General features: G+C 54.9%; 1 non-coding gene across 1 annotated transcript in view; it reads right to left on the reverse strand.

Moving 5' to 3' along the window:
- The window catches only part of LOC126196992 (small subunit ribosomal RNA), a 1,909-nt gene extending 308 nt beyond the window's left edge, over positions 1 to 1,601 (reverse strand). Inside the window, exon 1 of the ribosomal RNA XR_007539406.1 lies at positions 1 to 1,601. This exon is cut by the window's left edge and continues 308 nt beyond it. This is a non-coding gene — a ribosomal RNA (small subunit ribosomal RNA).
- Positions 1,602 to 5,000: the final 3,399 nt, after the last annotated feature.

The following is a 5,000-nucleotide window of genomic DNA, read 5'->3' on the forward strand; positions in this document are numbered from 1 at the left end:
GGAAGACACGCTGATTCCTTCAGTGTAGCGCGCGTGCGGCCCAGAACATCTAAGGGCATCACAGACCTGTTATTGCTCAATCTCGTGCGGCTAGAAGCCGCCTGTCCCTCTAAGAAGAAAAGTAATCGCTGACAGCACGAAGGATGTCACGCGACTAGTTAGCAGGCTAGAGTCTCGTTCGTTATCGGAATTAACCAGACAAATCGCTCCACCAACTAAGAACGGCCATGCACCACCACCCACCGAATCAAGAAAGAGCTATCAATCTGTCAATCCTTCCGGTGTCCGGGCCTGGTGAGGTTTCCCGTGTTGAGTCAAATTAAGCCGCAGGCTCCACTCCTGGTGGTGCCCTTCCGTCAATTCCTTTAAGTTTCAGCTTTGCAACCATACTTCCCCCGGAACCCAAAAGCTTTGGTTTCCCGGAGGCTGCCCGCCGAGTCATCGGAGGAACTGCGGCGGATCGCTGGCTGGCATCGTTTATGGTTAGAACTAGGGCGGTATCTGATCGCCTTCGAACCTCTAACTTTCGTTCTTGATTAATGAAAACATACTTGGCAAATGCTTTCGCTTCTGTTCGTCTTGCGACGATCCAAGAATTTCACCTCTAACGTCGCAATACGAATGCCCCCGCCTGTCCCTATTAATCATTACCTCGGGTTCCGAAAACCAACAAAATAGAACCGAGGTCCTATTCCATTATTCCATGCACACAGTATTCAGGCGGGCTTGCCTGCTTTAAGCACTCTAATTTGTTCAAAGTAAACGTGCCGGCCCACCGAGACACTCAATAAAGAGCACCCTGGTAGGATTTCAACGGGGTCCGCCTCGGGACGCACGAGCACGCACGAGGCGGTCGCACGCCTTCGGCTCGCCCCACCGGCAGGACGTCCCACGATACATGCCAGTTAAACACCGACGGGCGGTGAACCAACAGCGTGGGACACAAATCCAACTACGAGCTTTTTAACCGCAACAACTTTAATATACGCTATTGGAGCTGGAATTACCGCGGCTGCTGGCACCAGACTTGCCCTCCAATAGATACTCGTTAAAGGATTTAAAGTGTACTCATTCCGATTACGGGGCCTCGGATGAGTCCCGTATCGTTATTTTTCGTCACTACCTCCCCGTGCCGGGAGTGGGTAATTTGCGCGCCTGCTGCCTTCCTTGGATGTGGTAGCCGTTTCTCAGGCTCCCTCTCCGGAATCGAACCCTGATTCCCCGTTACCCGTTACAACCATGGTAGGCGCAGAACCTACCATCGACAGTTGATAAGGCAGACATTTGAAAGATGCGTCGCCGGTACGAAGACCGTGCGATCAGCCCAAAGTTATTCAGAGTCACCAAGGCAAACGGACCGGACGAGCCGACCGATTGGTTTTGATCTAATAAAAGCGTCCCTTCCATCTCTGGTCGGGACTCTGTTTGCATGTATTAGCTCTAGAATTACCACAGTTATCCAAGTAACGTGGGTACGATCTAAGGAACCATAACTGATTTAATGAGCCATTCGCGGTTTCACCTTAATGCGGCTTGTACTGAGACATGCATGGCTTAATCTTTGAGACAAGCATATGACTACTGGCAGGATCAACCAGGGAGCTGCGTCAACTAGAGCTGAGCAGCCGGCCGCCCGGGAGTGTGTCCCGGGGGCCCGCGCGAACACGCAAGCGTCCGCTCAATTATTCTGCAAACAGGAGGAGGCTGGGCTCCCCTGCACGATACACCTCGAAACCCTCTCAGGTCCCGGCGGCGCGCAGCGCCGTCCTAAGTACTTGGTCGGGTTCGAGAGAGGCGCAATCGCCCGGAGATAGGCGAGTAGACGCTTTCAGTGCGACCACCCGTGCTCCCAACTGAGCTTGCCGCTGCCGACAGAGGCCCGGGAGCGTGCTGTCGTGGTGTTGCCGGCGGGAGACAACACGCGGCCACAAACAGTGACCGGGCAGCTCCAACGCCAGCGCCACAGAGGGGCAGAGCCCCACTTGGGTGCCAAAGCGAACTCTCCCAGCACAGCGCACGCGCCAACACATCCGCACAGCTGCGATACAAACCACCTGCGAGAACCGCGGGGGCGACCGAGCAGCAGACGGCGTCGCGGCGCCGAGTGCCGGGCGGCGGCGCATCCTCAACGCACACAGTCCTCAATCGGACCAGCACACTGCAGATGTCCACCGCGCTTCGCACCGGGCCCGGGAGGACCCACTTTGGCCGCACGGCGCCGCGCGCTGGGTGCGCCGGCACGCAGATGCGCCGCCTGCCGCCTCCGTCAGCCGGCGCGCCTGCCACTGGGCGCCCCCACCAGCCGGCTGCCGCGCGTGCGCCCACGCAGCGCGCGGCCAGCACGCCGGGCGCCCCCCCCTCACCGGCCGGGGACGGTCCCACCCAGCCACCGCCGCGTATCGCTTCATACCCACATGCCCACTCACGTTCGTGGGTATGACGGGTGTCGCTGAAGCAACCGGTTAATACCTGTACCGATCGTCGATATCAACGATTCACCTCCAGCGCGAACAACCGCGCAACAACGGATTTCCAGTTCATTTGCGTAACTTGGGCAGCAAACGTAGACATCCATCTACATTTGCGACTTCTACGAGTCTTGCATGCCTGGATGTTGTGTGTCACGACGCACTCCATCAGCATACATACACGCTGCGACGTGTGCACGAAAGAACACGTGGAAGGTGGCCAGCGTACGTATGCGAATGCCATTGCACAGCTGCGAAGCGCATTCAACACGCGAACTCCTGACCGACGAGCTAGAGGTGACAGGAGGGGAGGGGGGGGGGGGGGCGGGGGCGATATACGTCCTATTGCAGTACACAATACAGTGGATAGCGGGACCATGTGGAAAGTAAGCAACACTCGCAAGATGTGAGGGTACGCACCGTAAAATGAATCAATACGCAGAACACCACAGTGTGCGCGAAGTGAACTATGTTGAGATGGTTGCAATTAGGCAACGCTACACGAATTCCTAGATTCATATAACTAACAATTACAGGGCAGGTTAAGGCGCAACGTGGGTTAGGTTAGGGCGCAACGTGGGTTAGGTTAGGGCGCAACGTGGGTTAGGTTTGGGCGCAACGTGGGTTAGGTTAGGGCGCAACGTGGGTTAGGTTAGGGCGCAACGTGGGTTAGGTTAGGGCCCAACGTAGGTTAGGTTAGGGCGCAACGTAGGTTAGGTTAGGGCGCAACGTAGGTTAGGTTAGGGCGCAACGTAGGTTAGGTTAGGGCGCAACGTAGGTTAGGTTAGGGCGCAACGTAGGTTAGGTTAGGGCGCAACGTAGGTTAGGTTAGGGCGCAACGTGGGTTAGGTTAGGGCGCAACGTGGGTTAGGTTAAGGCGCAACGTGGGTTAGGTTAAGGCGCAACGTGGGTTAGGTTAGGGCGCAACTTGGGTTAGGTTAAGGCGCAACTTGGGTTAGGTTAAGGCGCAACTTGGGTTAGGTTAAGGCGCAACTTGGGTTAGGTTAAGGCGCAACTTGGGTTAGGTTAAGGCGCAACTTGGGTTAGGTTAAGGCGCAACTTGGGTTAGGTTAAGGCGCAACTTGGGTTAGGTTAAGGCGCAACTTGGGTTAGGTTAAGGCAGAAGTTGGGTTAGGTTAAGGCAGAAGTTGGGTTAGGTTAAGGCAGAAGTTGGGTTAGGTTAAGGCGCAACTTGGGTTAGGTTAAGGCGCAACTTGGGTTAGGTTAAGGCGCAACTTGGGTTAGGTTAAGGCGCAACTTGGGTTAGGTTAAGGCGCAACTTGGGTTAGGTTAAGGCGCAACTTGGGTTAGGTTAAGGCGCAACTTGGGTTAGGTTAAGGCGCAACTTGGGTTAGGTTAAGGCAGAAGTTGGGTTAGGTTAAGGCAGAAGTTGGGTTAGGTTAAGGCAGAAGTTGGGTTAGGTTAAGGCAGAAGTTGGGTTAGGTTAAGGCAGAAGTTGGGTTAGGTTAAGGCAGAAGTTGGGTTAGGTTAAGGCAGAAGTTGGGTTAGGTTAAGGCAGAAGTTGGGTTAGGTTAAGGCAGAAGTTGGGTTAAGGGATGGTGTGTGTGGGGGGGGGGGTGGGGTGGCGAGGTTCGTTGATAGTGATGGTAGTAAGTGGACGCCTGAGGCACTATCAGATATGTCACGTCAGTTGCACTTGTGGCTCATGGCAGGTGGCGCGCCCGTTCTGTGTTTGTGGCAAAGGAGTGGCACACCTGTGTCTTTCATTCCTGCCATTGTTTATGTGCTGTGAGATGCGGCAGTGTGGTGCTGTTGGGTGCACCCCTGTGTAGGACATGTGTGGGTGTTGGTGGCGTATCTGAGCAATGGTGGTTGTAGGAAGAGTGGGATATTCAGTTTTCTGGTTCGACGTCCCGGTCTGGTTATCATAGTGTGGATGGTGTACTGTGGCCGAGAGGATGCACTGGATGTTGTTCCATGCTGGTACTTAGATGTTGTGTCTGCGTCTGTTACAGGCATAGACTAGTGGGTGATGGAGTGTGTGGGTGACGTGTGGTTGACATTGTGTGCACAGACGTTCAGCATGTATAGGGACAGTTGTATGTGTTATCTATATTCCGATGACTGCGCGTATTACTAAGCACCGCCGCGTATAAGCTTAATGTATGTATAGTCAATGCCTGTTCTATCTCTGTACAGTAGTAGCGGTGCGACTGCACTAGCTAGCTACACCTCGCGGCATCGTCCCCCGGTGTATGGCATATGATTATAAACATTCTGTCTATTAGTCAAAACCGGTGGTGTGACTACGTCACATGTTTGAGGTGGGGGGACGCAACACCGTGCCGGTGGGTCAGGGCTGCGAAACACTTTCCCCACACTGGGGGCTCGGACCCTCATTACTCGTCCCAGTAATATATTGCGGAGCGCACATAGCCATTGCCCAGAGTCTTTGCGACTGCGAGTGCAACGCCCACGGGGACCGACGTGGATGGGGCGGCCCATAGCTGATCGCTCAGCATCGGAATCCGTACAGTGAGCGACGCGGTCGCGCACAGACTTAGAGCACGT

Source organism: Schistocerca nitens, chromosome 7, assembly GCF_023898315.1.
Source record: "Schistocerca nitens isolate TAMUIC-IGC-003100 chromosome 7, iqSchNite1.1, whole genome shotgun sequence".
NCBI classification, from domain to species: Eukaryota; Metazoa; Arthropoda; class Insecta; order Orthoptera; family Acrididae; genus Schistocerca; species Schistocerca nitens.